The sequence below is a fragment of the Chaetura pelagica genome, unplaced genomic scaffold (genome assembly GCF_000747805.2).
Source record: "Chaetura pelagica isolate M959 unplaced genomic scaffold, ChaPel_1.0 scaffold17, whole genome shotgun sequence".
Classification (NCBI taxonomy): Eukaryota; Metazoa; Chordata; class Aves; order Apodiformes; family Apodidae; genus Chaetura; species Chaetura pelagica.
This window is the reverse complement of record NW_009970726.1, coordinates 6,544,283-6,568,743: the sequence shown is the minus strand read 5'-3', so window position 1 is coordinate 6,568,743 and position 24,461 is coordinate 6,544,283. Positions and strand designations below refer to the sequence as shown.

Below are 24,461 nucleotides of genomic sequence, written 5' to 3'. Positions count from 1 at the left end.
TGCTACTGTGCCATGTCCTCAAAAGCCCTGGTGGGAATGTGGTATGAGTTAGTGCTGTGCAGCCCTGCTCGAGGTGGTGACAGCTCCATGGGTCCCAGGGGCTCTGTGAGGTCCTGCCTGCATGGGTAAGAGTGCAAGGAGCATGGGAATGAGGTGGTCTTGTGATGGCAGAGCCAGCAATACTGAGCAGGAGCCACAAGTACAGTGTGCCAATGTAATGCAGAAGTGAAATACATTAGTAAAATTAAATTTTGTCCTCATTCCCTCGGTGGGTAATACGGTTAATGAAAATAGATCTGACTGAATTAAGATAATTTATTTCATTAGTTTACAACACTGTAAAACTTTTCAGGGCAGTACAGCCCTTCTGTACAAACCTGAAAGAGATACAGTTCCACTCTTCACTTCAAAGACCACAAAGGTTAAAAGTTTTAAGTGTATTAAAGCAATTCTGTTAATTGTGTCTATAGAGGATTCTCCCTTGCCCTTGGTAAAGTATTCTTAATTTAAAATTCACATTATGCTCGCTCTGCATTCTAGCCTTTTAACCAAAGTGTAAATATGTATGTGATTACTTGTAATTTTAGGCTTAAAAAGAAATTCTGCAATTTTGTTTCAGAAGGTGGTATTAGTAGTACATGGTATTGATATATTACCCTTTATTCCTTCCATTTTGTACTTTTCTAAATTTCTGTGTTCTACCTTTGTCTTCTTCCTGCACACCTGCTTTGTGTTTTACAATACAGATTTCTACAGGATAGCAATCAGTTCCTTGGAAAGACAGAATTAATGGAATCGTAGAATCACAGAATTGTTTGAGCTGGAAGGTCATCTAGTTCAACCGCCCTGCAATGAACAGGGACATCTTCATCTAGATCTGGTTGTTCAGAGCCTCATCCAACCTGGCATTGAGTTTTTCTATGGATGGGGCATCTAACACCCCTGTGGACAACCTCTTTCACTGTTTCAGCACTCTCATTGTAAATAAATTCTTCCTACTATGTAGCCTAAATCTAACTTCTTTCAGTATAAAACCATTACCTCTTGTCCTGTCATTACAGACCCTGCTAAAATGTTTGTCCCCATCTTTCTCATAGGGCCCCTTCAGGTACGGGAAGGCTGCTATAAGGTCTTCCTGAAGATTTCTCTTCTCCAGGCTGAACAACCCCATCTCTCTCAGCCTGTCTTCATGGCAGAGGTGCTTCAGCCCCATAACTTTTCTAGCCCTCCTCTGGTTTCGGTCCAACAGCTCCGTGTCATTGTCATGTTGAGGGCTCCAGACCTGAACAGAGTACTCCAGGTGGAGTCTCACTAGAGTGGAGTAGAGAGGGAATCATGTCCCTCAACCTGCTGGTCTCGCTTCTTTTGATGCAGCCCAGCTTACAGTTGGCCTTCTGAGCTGCAAGCGCACATTGCTGGCTGATGTCCAGTATATGCAAGTCCTTTTCTACAGTGCTACTCTCAATCCCTTCATCTGCCAGCCTGTATTAATACTGGGGATTGCCCTGACCCAGTTGCAGGACCTTGCACTTGGCCTTGCTGAACTTCATGAAGTTCACTTCTCCAGCTTTTCCAGGTCTCACACAAGATGACATCTCCAAATTCTAGCTCCGAAAATCAGCGTTATCCCAAATACTGTTTGTTTTGCATGTTCCTTTCAAATTATAAGAAAACCCAAGATTGAGAATATACTTAGTTTTGTTGCCAAGCTGAAATTCTATAATTCTGCATTAAAAGTCAGTCTGGTCTTAGCTTAAGCTTCACATAAACTTAATTTTCAGTTAACTGAATTTGTGTTGTAGAATTTGCTTGACTTGAAATTGAAGAATAAGTGCCTTTTTTTTTTTTTTTTTAAATAGTCTGGTTTTCTTCCTGATATATTTTTTCTTCTAAATGGCTAATGTTACTTATTTAAAAGAAATATTGACATTATTAATTGGTAGGGGAAGTGGTGGTCTTTGCTACAATAAAATAGAACAACTTATGTGGACTGGAACATGGATGAGAGGGCTCTTCACTTTTCACTGTAGTTTTTAGTTGAGATTCACAGATATCACTGCTGATACATGCAAGTTAGTTAATTCCAAACATAATTTATTAAATAACAGCAGGATATTTTTGTACTTTTTTATTTCTCTGAATTATTAATTATGAGAAAAATGCTTTCAGAAAAGGGCCAAGTTTGTCCTGTCAGTTATGAACGTGATCGTTAATTTATCTTCCATGGATGGAAATAGGAAAGGTGCTTATTCTTTGAAATTCTGTGTGGACAGGTCACTTTAATGACATAGTTGTTCGTTGCTGTAAAGGGGAATGGTACTGTATAACTTGGAGTTAATAATTGAGTTATGGAGAAGTAATTTGTCTGGGTTTTTGTTTTATTTTGGGTTTTAAATTTAATCTCGATTTTATTGCTTGAGTATGAGCTTTTCATTATTGAATGTAGTACTCTGGCTGTATTAAGTGGTTACTGTAATTTATAGGATACTTTGAGAAATGTCATGATTCCTCATGAAGTGACACAACAAGATTTAGTGAGTGCAGCAACTGAGTGAATGGAATTACGTAATATGACCTAGTTGATGCTATATACCATAAGAGGTAATGTATTTCATCAGTATAACTGGAACAGAAAAGAAGATAATAGACCAACCTTGCCAATTCATTCACTGACTGATTTGAAAATAAGTCCACTGTAAATGTATCTTGAAAATACTTGGAGTTGGGTATGAAACGGTCAACCTCAGTGGTTTCCAGGTCTGGGGAGGGGGCAACAGGGAGAAGGTTGCTTAGGAAATCAAGATGTACAAAACCATTATTTACTTTTGCACATGTCATGCGAAAACCAAAAGAAACAACAATCCGTCTCTTCTTTTAAAATATATTTTATTTGATCTGATTTAATAAATAATTTAAAAGTGATTTCATAAGACCCAGCAACTGCCTTGTGGCATCTGTAATGGCTTTTACTGAATCCCTGTGTCAAGGAATGAGAACTGGTTTACAACTGATGCGGCTACTGTGGTTGAGGTGGGTTCCCTACTCCGGACACACAGAATTGTAACAAATACAGCACAACTATTGTTTCCATGAGGAACCAATCCATGAGGAACCAACCCACTGAAAACATGTGAAGCACTAAAAATATGAGTGCTAAAGACTTTCTGTAATGAGCTGCTGTAAATATTTTGCTTTTGAAATAGATATTCCTTATAAATTTTGATCTCTTTATGTGATATTTTAAGAGTAAAAATTGTTGCCCAGATTCCATATTAAGCTATCACTCACTTTCATGCCAGCTGCATGTGATTACTTTGACTTCATTTGGATTGAAATTTTTTATGCTGCTTTTTCCAGCCCAGCAATGACTATTTATGAATATGAGCAAAATCTATTTAGGCTATTACTATTTTAGCATATTTGCCATTTAAAATATTGTTTGTTTTCACAGTTTAAAAATTAATGTTAAGGGCAGCATACATATGCAACTACTTCCAACATGAAAAAAAAAATTAAAAAAATAAATATGAATTATTCTTTAGCTGCATATTGCAAACATTTTACAGACTGTGGAATTAACATCTGAGGAGTGAGATATCCAGTATGAACAAAACCTCTGGTCCTCTTAGTATTTCTTCAGAATACTAGGCAGGAAGCCAGTGTTTAATCACTTTGTATTGGAACTTAATTTCCTCTTCCTTTGGATACTCTTATTTGTCTTTACAAAATCTTTACTTTTCTGATATGTAGGAATTAATGATTGCTTATAATTTCAACTCAATTTATCCAAAGCACAGACTAAATTAAATGTCCCAAAAGAAAGCGGCCATATCTGTAAGCATCTCTATTTAAAATTATTGAAAGTTACACTGAGTATGCCATCATACCATTTTTATTTATCTTGATTTTCTAGGCAATAATTGTTATAACAAAGCACAAATTTCATAAGGCTAGCCCATCAGTATTTCTTCCCTGTTACACTTCATCACTATAAATAGCTTTCTCTTCATGAGGAATCTTTTAACTCATCCTCCTATCAAAACTAGTGGATTTTGCTGGTGATTTGAACGTCAGTAAAACTGATCTCCGAATAAAAGAAGCATCTGATAATATATACTTCTGTAGGATAGTGTGTATTGCAGCATTCTGGGTAGGTGAAATCAATGGGGCTCAAGGACTCCGCCATTTTGCCCCTAAATGAACAAACCTCAGTCTCAGTGAAAAGCTGAAGATTGGATAGGTGGCACTTCAGCTCCATCCTGGTGTGTCAGGGAACAGCAGAAAATACTGAAATGTAGGCTGGGAGACATGTAGAAAAAAACCTAAAAGAAATAATTATATCTGATTCTATGTCAAATTCCTACCTCATTGCAATGCAATTCCCTGATTACTTTTTCATTTTACAGCTAGGTGTGCATGTACATATCAAAAGAGCTGAAGAGAAGTTGTGTTCTCTCATGCCTGGCCCTTGGGGTTTGAGCGTGCTGGTGTCAGGCACGCTTTGACTTGTCTTACTCTAAAGCTAAACCTCAGAAACCTGGGGTGAATTCACAGCAGTGCTTGTATCTGCAGCCTGCATCTGGAACTCTGTTTTGGGGAGGTGGGAGTCATTTCAAAGCCACCCCCCAGGTAGTTTCAGCAGCAGCAGCAGCTGAAGCTCTGTTGACTTATGCTAGCTGGAAGCTGGCGGGTGTCCTGGTGAGAAGTAATACCTTTCTGGGTCATCTGAATTTGGAGACTCTTCGGTAGATAGAGTTTATTTGATTCATGACAGCATCTTCCTGTTTGCAAGTTAACACACAGCAAACGTTCCTGGTAATTTTTACAGTTCAGCATTTTTATGGCTCATCCACATACACATTAGAGTTAAATGAAGTACTTGGCTGTACTTGTTTATATACTAGAAATACAGAACTGCCCATTCTCAGGAGCAGTATTTTAAAGTGCTGTAATTGATGACACACACATGGATGTGTATGTATCTATATATTTAATATATCCTTATATTTGTTTTAAAACTTACCCTATGATAAATGATTTTCATGTAACTGTGTACTTAAATACATTCCTATTGTGAAGTTCTCAGTCTCCTTCCTGATATTATGATTATCCTGATAACTTCAGTAATTGTTTTAGAGGAGAAAGTGCTCAGTGTAAACTTTAGCATACTAGAACAGGTAGTTAAAAAAAAATATCCATTTTGTTTTCTTGGAATTTGACTTTGGATTATTTTTTAGGCCAAAAAAGCAGTGATCTTTATGGTCTACAGTTAGTCTGAAATTGTGGCAACGGCAAAAGATGCTGGGTTTCCTCGATTATGCACAACAGTATCAATTTAATTCATGTCGGAAAAGTTAGTCTTAAGTAATGCTTTTTAAAACCACTACTACTAATTATTCATTTCAAGTTCTGATTTTAAGAAGATTTTTCAGTAAACATTGAACTTCAAGCATATAGGTACAGCGCATCGGTTGCTCAGTTTTCCAATCTTGGATTATTTTTCTTTCCCTGTTTTAGTAACAATAGTCTGAACAGGGATAGCTTTTAGGTAATTGTGGTGATTGAAATCAAGGTGACCATAAATAAGATTGGAGGTCAGCAAAACTGTTAGCGTGACTAAGTTTAACAATGTGGAATCTGGGAAACACAGTCTTGCTTCCATCCGGAACAAGAAGCTTGGATGTCGTTTCAAGAAGGAATGTTTCCGAAATGCTCAAATAAGCAGTTCATGTTCAGTCGTGTAGTATTATAAATTTCTAAATGGATTCTGTATGTCACCTCTCTTATCTCATTTACACAGTTAGAAATATGGTTGATTTTTTCTTTTTTTTTTGCTGAAGACATTAATTTCACACTGTTGGATAGTTTAATTTACTTCCCTTCTATTTTAGTAGACTGGCAGTGCAGATATCACATTCTGACACATCATTTTTAATCTGTAGAATATGGTCTATTTTTTTAGCTCTACTGCAGCAGTAGACTAGCCCAGAAATCACAATCTGGGATTATTGTCTTTGTGTATCCTCAAGGAGTAATATTTTAAAGTCACTGCATCTGTTGGTACTTAAGAGCACAATTTTTACTTTTTATTTTTGCCAGTTTTTACCATCTGTGTGTCTGTTTTTTGGCTCCTTGATTTAATTTTTCAGTTTAATTTCTCAGATGCACTGGGATTTCTTTCCCTTTCTCACACATGCTCTTTTGACTCATCCATGAACTGATGTTAAAAAATATATATATTTCTGGCAATTGCGTAGTAAAATTCTTGGCCTTCACAATTCGGATTTTTAAATGATATCTTTTTATTGAGTCTCTTCTAGTAAATGCATGTAATTTTTAGAAGTGAAATAACTTTTATTAGACTTTGCTTAAGTTTTAAAAATTAGTTTGGATTAAAATTAAGAGTTTTGGTGGGAAAAGCTAGCTTGGTCCCTCTAAACACATTCTAGTCTTTCATACTCATTTAGTTTTTAATACCCAAGAGGGAATAATTTTCTTGAGAAATCTGTGTTATAATAATAAACAGACATAATTCAGTAATTTTCTCATGAAGTTTTGGCACTAATGACTTGAAACTCACACAAGCAGGAACATTTTTGTTTAAATTCCAAGAAAAATACAAATGAAATATATTAAAATAGAAACAAAATATACATACAGTGTGTCACAGACTGTTTTCAATAAAACGGATGTATCTTCATCAATTGAATGAATGTCTCATGAATTCTGGAATGTTCTAGCATTTCAGGAATGCTCTGGTAGTACTTCAGTCTTTTTGTCTGCTTAACCTTGAGTAGCTTGATTTTTTCACATTGCATTCTATAAACAGATTTTTAATGTATGAGGTTAACTATAGCACATCTATCAAATACTTTGCTTCTATATGTGTTTATGAATATTGAAAACTTCACTGCTGCGCTGATCTTTTCCTTGATGTGTGTATTTTGCTTCCCACTTAAAATAAAACTTATCCCTTACAGTCAAATTTAATGCTTTTTTTTTTTTTTTTTTTTTAAAGGTGGTTTATTTTTAGCCTCTTTCAAATATTTTGTAACTGAGCATTTTAAAGTCTGTTTTTACCTTCTGGAGAACTTCTTGCTCATAGTTGATTTTCAAACCAGAATATGGACCTGCTTCTTTTTTTTTTCCCCCCCCTAGTTTCTAATGAATACTTTGCATAGTGCTGCACAAAACAATGACTAAGAGTTATATTAAAACACCAGATCTAGCAGGTAAAAACATGTTTCTTTTGGAATATGTCGCTCTCATAATCTATAATATCTTTTCTGCTTGTGTGGGCTGCTTTGAATTATTTTAACAGTGCTGTAGGCTTTCAAAAAACTAAAATAAATACTTTGTTCATTTGAGAAATGAATTTTTGAAAGGAAGTGCTGCTGTGAAATTCTAGGGGTTGGAATTAGTCATCTTCTTTACCATCTACTGTGCGTACAGTTTTTCCTGCAACCGTTTTTTTACCCTGTTATGAAACTTGGAGAGTGTGGTATTTTTTCACTGAGTCCAATGAGCTTTTGTTCCCACTCAATTCCGGTTGTGTTTTGCTGAAACTTTTTGTTTTGGAGGAAGAGGAGCATTAATGCTTTATTATAAATCTTATGTTGTAATTAAAAGCTTGGTGGAATTTTCTAGTTTTACTAATAGAGATTCAAACAGACCTTATGTGAGTGGTACCAGGAATTATTTAATCTTCGTTTTTCAAAATCTGAGTTCCAAATTTTTCCCTGACTCTAAGGATTTTATTACTGCCAGGTTTAACTTACCAATTTCCTGACACCTATTCTGTTACTGTAAGTGAAGGGGAAAGCTGAGTGTGCAAGCTAGTACGTATTTTCTAGTGTAATAACATACATGCAGGAATGGAATTGATTTAGAGGTGGTAATATGTGATGAAGAGTCTGCTGATCATTTGTTTTCCTTGTGGCTTGAGTCTTAAGAAGCTGTTTGTTTTCAATTGAGAATGAAGTTTTCAGATGGGAGTATAAATTAAGACTAGAAAGTAGGATGCATTTGCTGCAATCGTTTGTTGTCCACAGGGCCACTTAAAAAGTGCCAGCGAAAAATACTGTCTTTGCTGATTATATTTTCTTGCCTTTCACATAGAAAACAAATTGGTCTCATATTCTCACAAGATGGAGCTGTAATAGCATGTGAACAGGAGCGTGCATATATTGGTCTTCCCATAGTGTCCATGTACTTTGGGATGAGGGGATTCAAGCAGCATTAGGAGAAGTGGATTCGAAGTGCAGTCATGAGAGCAGCTCATCTGTTTCCAGCAGCATCTCCTCTGAACTGAAGCGTTGCTCCTGCCTTCGGTCTGTACTTAATGTGTAAGTTTAAGGATAACCCATGTTTGAATACCAGACACTCAGTTGTGCTTTCATATATATAATAAAAAGAAAGTGGGAAGCTAGGTGTAAACTTTCATGTTAGGTAGTTTCCCAGCTGACTGGTACATTGAATTCATTGAGAATAGGAAGGGCTGGTTCAATTCATTTCCAGCCCTTGTATCACAATCATTTTCTGCAGTGATACATAAGGATTGATTACCATAGCAACAGTGTTTTAGCTTGTACTACTGTGAATGTAGTTAGTGATAATAGAATTATCTAGTCATTTAAAATCCTGTTATATTATTAGGTCATCTGAACCATCCTCTTGCTATGTATTGTGTTATTCCCCATAGCCTATCTTGTAGTTCTTTGTCCATGCTGCTTTTACATGTATTGAGCAGTGGGAATTCTGCCTCTTCCCTTGGGAGACTTTCACAATCTGACATATCAGTCTATTAAGAATTTTCTTCTGATATTTGCCTCATTTCACGTCCTTTCTCCCAGCTATATGGATTTGTACCACATGGAAGTTATGTTCCAGTCTTCTTCCCTATCAAGCATTTGCAATTAATCCTTCTTTATGTTCATCAGAATATAACAGCTCAGTATTTGTGTGTTCCAGGATTTTCTTCTGGGGAAAGCAGATTTCTAAACTCATAATTTCTGTTTCTTCTCGATTACCTTATTTTGATAGTAAGGTGCCTACTTCTCAAATGCCATCTAGATGACCTGAACTTGGTAGACAAAGAGCTTCCAACTTCCCAGTGTTTAAATATGTTTACTTAAACCTATGCACCACTAGAATGCTGGTTCTTCTGTGTACGTGTGGGCCATGTTCCATGTGATGTCTATGGCAGCCTGTGGTCTCACAAACCACAAGAGATGCTCCTTAACCCTTTCCACAAGTCAGCAGAAATAACCTCTCAGTCTGCCCTTCTTGTATGGCCAATCTAAGTGTGGATGGGCATAGATATACCTGTTACCCTCCACAAACACATCCTCTCTTGTGATTTACTATGTTTCTAAATCCTTTCTACCTACATTGTTTTTAGACCATGAAGAATAAGAATTTCCAATCATATCCAAAGAGTCATACAAGTGGAAATGCAGTTGTCCTGCTCTGCATCAGGGATTGCACAGTCTGTGCTATGTGTGGGTTCACAAGACCAGGAATTTGTTTAAAGCAGGTAGAAGTACTTTTCTATATAGTGAGGCCATGGGTTATCTGCAGATATATTACATCATTGTTGTAATCTGTGTTTGCTTTCTCAAAAGTTGTGGATTTTGTAAATAAGGCAGAAGAGTATTGACATCTTTCCAGTAATGAAAGCTAATTTTCTTCATTAATAGTTTATGTCATACAGTTGCTAATTTCTTTTGTTTTTATTAATCTACAGTATAAATAAGTACAAACTACATTAATATTCATCCGTACTACCCCAAGAAGGTAGAAGAGTGGGAATTGCTTTTAAATTCTCAAGCTAAATTTGCTGCAAAAATATTTGATGATGCAGTAAGAACCAGTGTATTAAGTCTACCTCCATAGTAACTAATAGTGACTAATTCTTTAATTTGGGATAATTTTTGATGGTTGTTTTTTGAGAAGTAATGCTAGTTTTTCCAAGTTTCTTCTTCTTGAGACATAGACTGGACTGCATTTCTCAGATTGCATGACCTTACATTTATTCAAGTTTCTCTTTCCTTTTTCACCAGGCTTCTCAGTCCACCAGTGTGATATATATATATCTGGAAAGTCTCACAAAGCTCATTAATCATGTTTTAAAGGATTGTTTGAAACCTAAGTTGTATTTCACTGGCGAGTTTCATCACTTTGTTTTGAACTTGCTCTTCCAGATTATTAATTCTTTAGGTAACATTATCATGCTGTCAGTCCTTTAGGAAAGTATCAGCTTTTCTGTTTTAAATCGTAATGTTCTTTTGTTTCTATTTCTGTATACACTCTTGTTCTTTTTCTGTGTTCATTATTGTTTTCAACCTGATTACATGTAAGGAGAAAAAGACAAGTACATCTCATTAATTGTAAGGATTTCTCTTGCACGTGTGTGCAAGATATTTATTCAACTTTTCTTGTTTGTTTGTTTTTAATGAAATTAAACTGCAAAAAGTTTGTAACTATTAAGGAACTATTCTGAACCTGTAAGTAGCTGAGGATAGACTAAAAATAAAAATAAAAATAGGGAACCTACTGATTTTCTTAAATGAAAATTCACAGGTATTAAACTTGTTTGCTTTTCCTCATATTTACTTCAAATCATGTAATTGTGTGAGAACACCATGAGCTTTATTACTTCCAGTGAGAAACCACAGTATTTGTCATAGAATGTTCACTTTTTTTTTTTTTTTTTAAACTAGCCTTAACATTGTACTAAATCAGTTCCTAATTCTAAGATGCAGTGACCTTTATCTTATTTCAAAGGTTCACTGTCTAGTCTCTTCAAGAGTTGATTTCTGTGATGATAGAGCAGATGATTTTCTCCTTCCCATCTAGTCAGAAGTATTGGTAGGCCAGTATTGTCTGTTCTCAAATTTTCTGGTATTTGAGGAAGTACCAAATACACTCCAGTCCTAATGCCTACAAACCTAACTTGCCAAGGACAAGAGAAAAGCCTGTTGGTGAGTTACTTGAGTTATCTATTGTAGGAGCACTTTCCCTGTCCTCTGAAGTAGCCGGAGCTGGCCATAACAAGATCCTCGAACAGACCAACTAATAGGTCTGAAACTGAATTTATTCTGTGAAACTGGGAAGTGGAAGTGCCTGAAGATCAGGCCCAGAGGTGCAGTGGAAGAAGTGCTCAGTGCAGTTTGATTTCTAAAGTTGCTTTCCTTTTTTTTTCAAAACCCAAGCTTTTGTTTGTTCTTCAGGTGTCAGCAAGCTTTCCTCAAAACAGTTAGAAGAAAAAAACCCTGCAGAATGGCAGTATAATAGTTCTTTCTTTCCCCTGGTTTCCTAAAAGTAGTGGGATTTTCCAGTTCAGCAGATAGGTATGAAGAGTTAAAGCAAAGGAGGCCTTAGGCTGGTCTATCTTCACTGACTGGCTCATCTGGGATTAGATTGTTGTTTATGAGAATTTGTTAGCAAGTTCCTGTACATTTGGAAACTCTCAAGTCAGCTTTATCTATTTTATAACTGATTAAGTGGCAACTAAGAAAATCTTTTGTCAAAATCAGACTGTTTAAATATAGTGTTTAGCTGTGTCTACCTCCTTTAATCCTAATTGACACAGTTGTGGATCCTTGTCAAATTTTGTTTGCAAAATGCTATTGTTGACCTTAAAGGAGTGTTGATGTAGACACCTATGTATAAAGTGCTATGGCTTTTTGATGAAGAGATGCACTTGGACATTTGCATCTCTGATGTGTGTCTGTGTGTCTTTATGATGTTTTTGTTTTGTTTTTTTGGTTTTTTTTGAGTGGGATGGATGAAGAGGAATTCAGCCACAAAATGTGTAGTTTTTTTCCTTCTGTTTATGCAAGTTTTTTCCTGCTGTTTATGCATCTCAGCATTTAATGAACTCAGGAAATAGCACTTAAAAGTACTGTTGGGCTTCTGTCTGAATTCGATCTCATCTAAGGAAGATGTTGGAATTTGAGTCATTTGTAATGGTAACTATTTATGTCTTGACAAATGAAGTTCTACTGTAAATTAGAAACTGGCAGAGAGAAAAACAAATTATGGAAAATAGGTCAGCAGTATACAAGGGCAAGAGGGATTTATTCCTGAAAAGCATGCTCATTTTGAAAGAGAGGGAGTGCTGAGATGGCAACCTTAGTGAACCAGACACAATTATTTAGATTGGTTGAAAATAGGTAAGATTTTGAGGGAGGCAATAGAAGAGGGATGAGATTGGACACAGAGCAGTGCAGGTTACTGAATGTTGCGAAGAATGCCTTGAGCTGTATGTTAAACTGCAGATGAAAAGTACCCCTTCAAACAGCGGTTTGAGGCCACAGTGTTACAGACATTTTAAGTCATCTCTGCTGCTGAAAAAGGCAATCTTGGCCATGCTTTGCTTCCTCCCTTGTGCCTCCCTAATCTTTTATGAGGCTGTTAATTAGACTGAACTGGACCAGCCTGGGAACAACCAATTAAAGTTAGTTTTATTAAACATTAATTTTAATTTAGATCTTTTGTGTAGCGATATAAATGCTTGAATAAGCAGAAGGGAGGTGGACAGAGGGATGCACTGATGAACATGACCATCGTGGGGGAGAAGAGGAGACTGCAGCTTTCAACAGCCCACATCTGTGGTTTGTGCTGCCCTTGCAGGATAATGATATGCCAGGCTGTGAGATGTTATTATGGGCAACATAATGGAAATACAATTGTTTGGAAATACTGCACTTCCACCACGTGCTGAATTCAGTCCCTACTGCTCAGACTTTGGGTGACAAAGGAAGGGAAAGAATCAGAAAGTGAAATAAGGTCTCTATCTGAGAATAAGTTTTTTTAGAAATAGTTATTATGAGAAGCTTGTACCTTTTCTGGTGCAAAAAGAGGGCACTAATTTTTTATTATTTTTTTTTTTTTTAAGTGCTTTCCTCTTTTGTATAACTTACCATTAATTTTCAGAGGGCTTCTGGAACTGTAGTTCTAGCACTTGTGTGATGTCCTACACTTTGTTCCTCGATCCATTTTAGATGAGATCTTATTTGGTGTCCCTGGATAGCTTAATGACGTGGCGGTGATGCAGGTTGACTGTTGATCATGTTTCATCACATGTCACATAAGAGTTTTGTGTGACAACGAATGGCATGGACATGTTGATTTGTGACCAAACTGGTGCTTTCTCCTCAGCCACCAGCTTCCAGGCACCTGGGGTGCTGTCTGCTGCCTGGAATGGGGAGTGGTTTACTGTCTGTAATGACAAGTCCTGATTTTTTTTGACAATTTCAAAAATTTGCGTAGTGGCATTTTATCTTTCAAGTGTCGTTTTAGTGTCTGTCCTTTTCGGTTCACTTCAGGAGTACATGCAAGCATTTTACATTTTTCTGAAAGTAAGGCTTTGGCTATCTAAGAAAGCATCTAGGGCTGGAGATGAACTTCAAAAATATGGAAAGAAATCTTCTCTGCCTCAGTTTCCTCAGATAAAGATATATTTGGGAGGATAATTTATAATCTTCATCCTGAGGATGCAGTGAAGCTAAATCCATTACTGTCTATGAAACACTTTTGCAATACTGTGCTGGAGGGCACTACAGAAGTACTGAGTACTATTTATTTTAAATGTGATTTAATGCTCTTGATTAAAAAATTAATAAAATTGTCATAGACCAGATTGTAACCCTGTAGGCACTTGGAATGGAGCATTCCATTTATTGAGAAGTTTGAAATTGTTTTTCATGTTGACTTCAGCAAAACAAATTGAGCAAAGAACAATGAAAAATGCTATAGTTTTTTCTGTTATTAAAATGGTGAATTTGTTTGGTGCCTAAGGTGAAATCCATGCTGTGCAAAAGAGCAAAAAAAGAAAATGCTATGGCATAATAGAAACTAGATTGAAGCAATTTTAGTAGCATTTCTCAGTGAAGGATGAGGTGAAAAGCAAAAAGTGGAACACAACTGTGCAATTCAGCAAAAGAGGAGTTAAAGGTACAACTGAAAGATGGTAAAATCTCAGCACTCAAACTTTGCAGAGGACCCAGAGCAGGCCTGGGTGCCTCTGCAGCAGGGCTGGGTGTATCCCACATTGCCATCATGGTGCCGGGGCTGTGTTGGAGATCTTCCCTCCCAGGGACTTGGGGCCAGGACCTTGCCTGAATTTGTTCCTTTGGGGGAGGAAGAGCCCAAATGGGAAGAATTAACTTCAAGCTATGCAGGTTAGGAATCCCTTAGCTCAAGTGTATTTGTCCTTCTAGGTGGTGTGGAACATGAAAGACCTTTACACCAGATACATGGGTATTTTTTACTTCATGCAGTGGAAATTTAAACAGAAAAGTAATAAATTAAAGCTACACTTTAGCAAATCCTAGCAAATGAGAACCTAATATAATTACTGTCTAAATGAGAGGAAACCCATGTACTCTTATTTAAGGAGGATGATAAAATAGTATAATTATGTTTTTATATTTCTCTGGGCAAAATTAGCAGTGATTTTTAGGAATAAAAAAGCCAAACCTTTGAAAGTTATAGTTCCTAAATCAGGAAAAATAAAAAACAAATTAAAGAATACATGCTAACTTTAAGCTCCCACCAATGCAGGGACTTCAAATAATTGGAAAACAGATTATTAAATTAAATTTTTTAGAAGTCAAGTCTTTAGGAAGTTACTGCTGTGATTTCTAAACAGTCCTGAGCCATGCTGAGAAAAATGTATGGAATTGAATTTTTCTTATGAAGATACCTGTGTGAGTAAAATGATGTTTTGTGTGATGGAGTGCAGAGTGCTATACTTTTTGCTTGCTTCTAAATTGACTGTTAGGTTCAGTACTCAAGGGGATTGAACTCTTCTGTACTTGGCTGAAGCTGGTGAAATCCTTGTGAGCTGATACAGATTTGCAAATCAAGCAACAAGGGACTATTTCAGATTAAAAAAAGGAAAAAAAGAAAAGAAAGAAATGAATAAGGATAAAAGAGCTATGAGACCTGTTTGAAAATTGCCTAATGACAAATTCAAGTTGCTAAATAAGAAATGATTTTTGTATCTTAAGAAAAAAAAATCTTCAGAAGGATGAAAATCGCAGTCTTTGAAAAGGTGAGGGAATAATAATATATTCAGGAGCATTATGAGGAAAATGTGAAGTGATTTATGCAGAATTTTATCCTTTCCTTTGTCTTGATACCAAGGGGAAACTATGTGACTCATGTATAATACATCTCTGCAGAAGTCTTTTCAGATCTCTAAAGTTATAGGTGGAGGCAGGTACATTTGGTTTTCTGCAGGGGAAAAAAAGCATGTGTTCCATTTCCACGTATCCGTTGTCATTTCTTCAGCTTTTAAAATACACGTAGGACTTAATGTCTTTTTTTTTTTTTTTATGTTTATATACAGAATAAGCTAACTTGTTAGATTAAAGGAAAAAATGTTAAAAATTCTGGTTTTCTATATTAGTTAGAAGTAGGTGAACTCAGTGTGGATCTATTTATAGGAGAAATAATGGATGTGGCTAACTTGACCTACTTTAGACTACTCAACTGAAAAAACAAACACACTATAGTTGTACCAGTGCCATGTAATTTATTTTTCCTTACTTTAAGAACAAAATAATATACTTGCTGTTATGACCTTCTATATATATGTATTTAGAAGCACATATATAAACATATATATACACAAAGAGAAAGAGAGAGTATTCTTGGATGCCATAGTAACACACTCCATGTTAGAAGTATATTGTGGGTATTTTTTTCCTTCCATAAACATCAATTTCTTCATATAAAATGAATGCTAGCTGTTTTATTCTTTCCTGGTCCTGAAATCACAGATCTGTATAATGTGAAATTGTGGAGTGACAACACAAGCTCTTATAGAAAACCAGACTTAATTTTCTAAAAATCACTCCTGTTGTGAAATAATTCAAGTAAAGCACCTTATGCCAATGCAGAGACAATTTTCTCTTTATATGTGGTATATTGTATGAGTTAACTAGAGGTGGTGGTGGTACATACAGATGCATAGGCATGTATTGGTTAACATGATGAAAGGGAAAATAAATGACTTACGAAGTCATTAACCAGAAGTATGTTTGTTACATGGCAAGTGCCACACTCCTGTTGACTCACCATGTGAGGATGTCTCTCTAGTTGAGGTAATTCCTGCATTATTCATGGTAAATGAGAAAAAAGCTTGCACAAAACCAGACCTGGCCTTTGAGTTAGACTTTCAAGGGGAATTTGGTTATACATTGACCTATAATTGCAGCCTTGTTTCAAACAGAGCTGATAACTATTTCCATTTAAAATATTGCACATGACTCCGACATCAAAGTATGACTCTGAATCTGTATTTAACATGAACCTAATATTTGTTTTACACTGACGGATCCTGGTGGTCTGTATGTTAGTCTGTGAATTATATGACAAGAGTATAAAAATTCAGAGATTTAAACATGGAAGTAGTCTGCAGATAAGCCTTATTTAAAACAAAGAAAGAGCATTTTTGCCTGTGTAAGAAATATGTTTTGTATCCTGAGGAAAAAAAGAAAGCAGAATATAATCTGTAAGTATGCAGTTACACAAAATGTATCCATTTTATTTTTAAGGCAATGATATTTGAGGTAATTTGATATAATTGTGTATGAATCTATGAGACAAGTACTTCTTTTTGTAATAGAGTGGACACGTCTATAATTTGTTATTGATCAGCTCTTCAGAGACCTCTTTAGATGCATTGGTTAATACTGAAAATGTGGAAATCCATGCTTAATTTATTTCATGTATTTAGCTCATGAGAGCTTACTACTTTATTGTTGCATTGAATATTTTGGTTTATTTTCTATCATCACATTGCTTTTTAAAAACTTTTTAGTGGGCTCCCCCACAGGCAGCACTGTTGGCCCTGTGGTGCCCTGCCTGGTCATTCCAAACCTTTTCTGGCTACTCCTGTGGGCTGTGGTTGGTTTTGTTTATAGGTCGCTCTGTAAGAGAACTGACTCACAAATTCATTAGGTGCCTTGGATCTAATAAAATGTTTAAAAAATAGGTTATAAACTGTGTTTCCAGGGGATAAGGAAGAGAAGCTCATCTGCTATCTTTGGGCAAGGAGAGGCATTTTGTGGCTCAGTATCTACTACTGAGACAATTAAGATCCATTTTAATATTACTGCTTTTCAAAGTGTCATATCCAAGTGGTCAGAGGTCACACAGAATTCACTGAAATGGTCTGGAGCAGGAGGCCCTCAGCCTAGGGAAAACAAATGTACTTTTCACCTAAACAACAGACTATGAAATATTATTGCAATGCGCATTGTGAAATGCTTGAAAATAAGCACTGCTTTAGACATTACTATGGTTTTCTTTCTCTCTTAGATCCCATTTTGTGCCATTTCTCTTGTGTGGGTTTGCCGAGTTTCTTAAGTATTAGCAATTCTCTATTTATTTATTTGCCCCCCTCTATTCTTTTTCTTCTGGTAGGCACAGACCATCGGGCTACATTAATTAACAAGCATGTTCAATCAACAACAAAAACCCCCTTTGAATTGTAATGCATTTCGTGCTGTTTGTTGGCAAGCTACCGTTGTAAGGTCACATCTGAGATTTTCTTTACTGTAAAGAAGCAGAACCAGCAAAATGTCTCACATTAAATCTACTAGCAGGGAAACCTTTTGTCTAACCTACTAAGGCTCTTAAAATGCTCTCATACTTTTCAGTGCTGTCTGCAGTGCCTACTGTATAAAAGAATTAACTGCAGCATCATCTAGTAAAAGCCTTTTTTAATGGGAGCTCTGCATGAGCAGGATTTGTGTTGTGCTGGTGCCATTAGCTGGGCAAGCTGTGTGATAGAGGTGTGTGCCACCAAACTGTTACAGAATATATGGGTGTGGTTTCAATTATATCATGTTATTGAGCCCATAAAGACTATGGACTTCAGCAAACCTCTGCACTAAGGCATTTTACAAAATAATTGAGATACTACAGAGGTCGTCCAGTTTTTATTATTATTGCAAGATTGTAAATACATGTTTTAAGGAGAGTCATTAGACATGAAAAAATGTTAGTCAAAACTGAATGCTGTGTCCTACAGGTTTGTCAAAGGAACATTGTATCATGTTATATTCATTGGCTATCTGGTGTTCTGCTTTTTTGACAATAGGAAATCAAATACATCTGTCTTTAAATCTTTAAAAACAATTACTTTTGAGGCATTTTGCAAAAGCAGTAGTGCCGTCATGAAGCCAACCAGTTTTAAGGTACAGCTTGATCAGTTTATTACATGGGAAATAAGAGATGACTGTCTGTGATAGCAGGGGATGAATTTGTTATTCATCAGAGACCTGGGAAGTCCCTTCAATTCTGTGCTCCTCTGTGTTCACTGATTTGACTGAGCAAGGCAAATTTCATTTTAAAGTATTGAAGCATATACCAATTGTATGAATATTGCCATTTTGAGTTGTGGGATAACCATCCTGTACAAGGCTGTGAATAACACAGGGATGACTGAGATGAGAGTACTAATTTTTATATATGTAAAAGGTTAATTTTTTTTTTTTTTTTTTTTTTGGTGGGTATTTTGGTTTAATGGGATGATGATTTAATGGAGAATTTCTCTCACACCTCTCTTCCCCTGGATTACTGTTAATAGCAGTTCATCTAGTATAGGACTTCATCTAGTATAGGATTACACAAAGCTTATTCCTGATTTCCTAATATATATGTTTGTGTTCAAGAGGGAGAGCCACCCCCCTCTCCCCCCCTTTTTTTTTTATTCAATAACTTTTTTTTTTCCCTATGTGATCTTTATAACTACTCTTCAGATTTGATTGAAAATTGCCATTCTCTGGAGATTTGGCCAGTTAATCAAGAAGTGAGAACATTAGCACAACTCCTGATGCTGGTATATTTGTGCTAGTTAAGACACAGGAAATAGTTCCCTTAGGAGCAGTTTCCTATCAAGTCTGATTATACAGAGACAGAACCTACTTTATGTTGCAAGGACCAAACAAACATTTATAAAACACAGCTGCCAGGAGACTAATAGCAAATAAGGTCTCTTCTTCCATAATCATTACAGAGAAGTGCAAGAGAATGAAAAAGGAAAGATGAAAGGAAGGGCGTATTTTAATGACATAAGCATTATTTTTGTTGTGTCCTGGCTGGGGAAAAAAAAAATACTGCTGTGCAGTCTTACAGAAGTTTATTTTTATTATTATTATTGATAGTGTGTCCTGCTCTATTTTAAAATCTGGAGTACCTTTTGGAAGTTATATATTGCTCTTTACTGTTTGGTATTCACAGTATTTTCACTCACTACACTAAAATTAAAAAAAAATTAAATGCTAGTAAACAAATAAGTGGGAATTCTCCTTCCAAATCACAGAAGCTGTTTATTGAACGATTTTATTTGCAGAGGAGTGTACGTCTCATGTATTTATCATATGTTGCTCACACTGCTCTGCCTGTTTATCGTGATGGTTACAATTGCTTGCCATTTCAAGACCCTGCTCTCTGTTGCTAATGCTAGTAGAAATGCTGAAAGTAAAGTGCTGTATAATGAGAACATGCACCTTGTGCAAAAAGACTTTACTGCTGTTACTCTGCAAACTCTTAAAAACAGAAACCATGTTTAATTAAGTTTTAAAAGACAGTTCCATTGTGTAGCTCTTGTGTCCCGGTGTCAGCCCGTCTTTCTTCTGAGGCTCAATTTCTTGTTCATTTAACAACTTCACAAGTCAGAAAAAAACCTGATTTGCGTACTATGCAAACAGATTTTACTTCAGTTTACAGCTTAATTTCCCAGACTTTCTCTTTTCACTAAGCACGTTAAATCTTGGAGCAGCTGAGCACGCTTTCCGAGGTGAGGTCCCCATGGTGCGATGCCAGCTTTTCCTGCTGCAGGATCAGCTGGGTACCCAGCCTGGCCTGGCTTTGCATTATTCCTTTCCCAGCACTCAGATAAGGTGGAGGATTATACTCTCTAAATTTAGTGTAAGATAACAGCTAAGTCAGGGCAGGAAGGCACAGGTTTGGGAGAGGGAGCCTGTAACTGGTGTTGGAGATGAAGGTAGAGGCACATGAGGAATGGCTGTAACGGCACTGTGGGTTGCAGAAGGGAGGTTGGTGGTGAAACTGTTGCATGGGTCCATACACACATGTATTGCCATAACCTTTAAATACAGCTTCCCTTTCTTTACTGTTAATTTGGATTTATTCTGTGCACAGGATAGTTAGTATTTACATAAGTGACCAGTCAGTTTTTTTCCCTTGAGTTGGTCAGTGCTGACCTTGCCATGGAGTGCTCAAGTAATTTGAAAGCAGAGTTACTCTCTTTCACATAGCCTTTATCACTAAAATAACCAATCACTTTCTGGACAATAACACAGTAACTACTATATCCTTCTGAATTGAAAAAGCCTAACAAGCCAAACCCAAATACTACTTTTTTTTTTTTTTTTTTTTTTTTTTTTCCCCCCTAGTTATTGGTAGAATGGAGGTGTAGCTCTTGCATTTCAGAGAGACAGATTTATAGAGTTCTTGTATGCCTTCAGAACAAATTTCCCGTTGTGTTGGGCTGAAGAAGACTGCAATTAGCACTAACTCAGACCAGGCACCTAGAAATAGAGACTGCATAAATAGAACATGTAGGAATTTAAGTGTCTGGACTAACTTTATTCAGAGTCCCTGGATGCCGCTGCAGGTGATTGTCTAGAAAAGAAGTTCATGTGAATAAGTTCTGCATGTTTTGGGGGAGTTCATTATAAATGTATTGAGCAGCAAAAATGAGTGGGAAAGTGTTTCTTTGAAGATGAAATAGTGACTGGTAGTAACTGTGGATTCATCAGAGGTGGAAGCTGATGTTTTGGTAACGAAAGATAAAATGTCTGGTAAGATAGGAAAGGCATGGCTCATTTTAAGCTTTGTAAATGAAACAAGGCAGTCTTCACTCAGAAATAATCTGAGAAAATGTAATTAAAGGGTGTGTTTGGGTTCATATATGTTGAATAACGTTCTGTTGGCAAGTGCAATGCTAAGATTTCGTTACTCAGAGGATTTTGTGATCCTAAGGTGATACGGAAATTTTCTTAAAAAAAATGAAAAACAAATTGGCAACTTTTCACATATATTTTATTGATGCTGTGCAGGTCAACCGTGAAAAAGGTTTTTCTATATGCAGAACTGCTAGCATTAAGAGTGCATTCTGAACAGTTGATAATTTTATTACAGAAGTTAGAATGATAATAAAAAAAAAAGAGTGGTCGGGTTTTGGGGGTTTTTTTTGGTGGTGTTTTTTGTTTTAAAATGATATGTGAAACAATCTGCTGCTGTGTGTACCTGTGCACAAACTTGGCTGTTGTAAGACAGGAATTTTGTATGGATCCATTTAAAAGTAAGAATAGCGCTTTGAAATCCTAATTGTCTTAAATTAAGACAAATCTTACAAACTTTACTTTCTTTTGATGCCATTTTATTGTTTCATCTCTGTATATGTCACCTAAATGCATGACAGATGGCAGATGTGCTTTAGGAACATCCCTGCCTGATGGCACAGTGAGGCCCAGGTGAGAAGCCCTCCCCAGCAGAAGGGAATGGGGGGAACTTTACACCAAACATATCCAAGTATGGAGAAGTACACTGGAAGAAGTGCTTTAAATTTTTCCCTCTGCTGTAAAAATCAAGTAATCTTTTAATTACTTAATTTACCTTTTGGAAAAAAAACAACAAACCCATTCTATCTGTAGTGGCCGTACATTAAAAGCTGGATTCCTGCTTGATATAGCAGGAGTCAGTGTTACTAGAGGGAGAAAAGAAACCAAACAAGTTTGGGAGTTTGCTCAAAACAGTTATTTCTGAGAAATGCCTGCAATAATACCTGTCTGGCTTCCTGGACACTTTCTTGGTTTTTAAATGTCCTTTTTTTTGGTTTACCTCATGATAGCACATCCAGATGGAATTTGCCTTTTAGAAGAAAACTATTTTCCAAATAAAGAAATAATTGCTCAATGGAGAGATTTTCACAGCTAGTTACTTTTCTTAGTAAAGCAGAATTTTAAGTCAAAACCCTCTGCAGGTGTCCAATTTTTCTCTTCGTTCACTTCAAAGTAAATAAAAATCTGTGTTATTTTGAGAAGAAAAGAGAGCCTGATTACTGTAACATTAAAGATTTTTAAAAGGATACATCACACATCTGTTGATTATGGCAGTAGTACTTTTGTTAGGGTTGTGATTCTTTCTCTAAGCATCTATTTACAGGCACATGCATGTTTTTGATACAGATCTGTCTGCTGTCCGGGAAAAGCCAGACAGAGGCGTGTGAGAGCTGCTGTTTCTTAATTGCTTGGATAACTGACAGTGAGTCTGGTTCCAAACTTGCTGTGTTTATAATTCTCAATACAAAAGGCACAAAAAGTAGATATGATGGTGCCAGATAGCATCTGTTTTACAAAGCATTTGATTTGCAGTTTCTGATGTGTTATATCCTAATATTAAAATATATGGTAAATGCAGGAGGCAGGTGAGTTGGCTGCTGCTTTTGTCCTGGCTCAGGGTCAGGCAGGGGGATTCTCTGTCCATTGGCAGAGCAAACCTCTGGACCATCAGGTGGGACAGAAAAAAAAAAAAAAAGAAAATGGGATGTGCAACAAGTGGAAAGGCTTAAGTATGAACTGATATTGGGAGACTCTAGGAATGAGAGTGAAGATATAATCAGGGCGGGATAGTGGTGGAAAGAAGGATTTAGCTGGAGTTACACATGGTGGTCTGTGGCTCTGGAGGACACACACAAAGCGGCTCTGTTGAAAGCAAGTCTGAAGGACTGCTGCCAAGGCTGACTGGGGCAGGAGGAGATCTGTTTACAAAGACACTTAATTTATACTAATCAGGGGAAGCACTAAAGCATGGTAAAGTGTAGAACCCAAGTGGTACTAGATGAATGATGCTAACATGGTGCATATATAGATGTCTACTAAAATGACAGCATAGAGTTAGGCAGTTTTTACTAGCAGGGGTATATCTACTGATGGGAAGACAGTGTTTCAGTCCCTTCTTACATGTCTGTATACTTATTCTGCATTTGCCAAAACCACTGTATTAACAAAATAACATTCATTTGTGATGACCTTTTAACATACTAAGATTCAAAATTGTGTTTCATCAGGAGTTCTGATTTTAGACTTGCAGCTTCAGTGCTGTATAAATATGTAGCTTTTGCAATCACCAATGTCTGTAACTTCAAAACAAGAAACCCATGGCAACAGTGATCTGTAAGGTGCTATATGAAACAAAGTGGAATGCTTCTTTTTAATGTGAAATAACTCCCAAGTTTTCTGTCTTTCCTATATGTATCTTATTGCATATAGCTTTAGAATTGTCATGGAGATTGGAAGATTTATTTATTTTAAACCCTTGTTCAGTGGCACATATAGAACCTCATCTGAAATCAGTAACTACAGAAATGTAAACACTAACTTATGTCGTATTTATGAATGATATAGATTATCCTTTATATTTGGTTTATAAGCAACTTTTATTATATGGAAAATATTATATTTTGAGTTCTTGTTTCCATTAATAATGCATTTCTGGCTGGGTTCAAGATGCTGGTTAACCTTTGAAATGTATTACTTGCCTAGTGCTTAACAGAGATAGATGGCGAAGAAGTGCATATTAAAGCCTCTCAGAACACAGGATCATCAATCTTCAAGTAGCAGGACTTCATGCAGTGCTCTGCTATCCAGGATGCACAAGGCATATCTACAGCCTGTGGAAGCTTGATGTATCCAGCCTGCTGCTTGGAAATGTCAATTGGACATTACCAACTGCCTCTGCCTGCCTTTAATATCTCTTCAATAATTTGATATATTGTCTGACTCTGCTAAACTTGTAACCAATCACTTATTATTTTACTGACTTGATGGCTGTAGCTCTAGAAGTCTGCATTTGAAACCTACTGTTCACATTTTATAATATTTTCTGTTTGGTCATGTGGTTAATTGAAAGTGTAAGCTTGAAATGAGTAACATAGGTAAAAGAATGGTTTTAGATCTTCTTGCTGGTAGTTCTTTAATTACCTTAATCTAAATTTGAAAGTACAGCATTCACAACTTTGACATTAAGTTTATACATTTAGTGAATAATGCATGTACTTTTTGGAAAGTCAAATTAAAAATAAAATCAAATGGTTAGCATTATATCCTCAAGTAACTCTTTGATGTCAGCCTTTTCTGGCATGCTATTAATAAAAGCCTGGGATAAAATGTTTAAAGAAGTCTTGATACTTTATGGAATTATACAAGCACCATTTTCTTATACTGTTTTAAACTATTTGCAGATGAGCCTGAGTGAGCTGTCTTGTGTCTTTACAGTAGAGTCCCTAATAGCCTGCCTGGAGAGAGCTTGTCAATAGTTTGCCCAAACACTGCTGACCATGAGCTGATTTTGTGTGTTTACTTGGTTACCTTTTAACAAAATGCTCACTGTGATAGCTTCTGTAGCATTGCTCT

General features: G+C 36.4%; 1 protein-coding gene across 1 annotated transcript in view; it reads left to right on the top strand.

Annotated features, from left to right (window-relative positions):
• Positions 1-24,461, top strand: part of PARD3 (par-3 family cell polarity regulator) — a 408,737-nt gene that overhangs the window by 155,950 nt on the left and 228,326 nt on the right. The gene's annotated exons all lie outside the window — the stretch shown is intronic.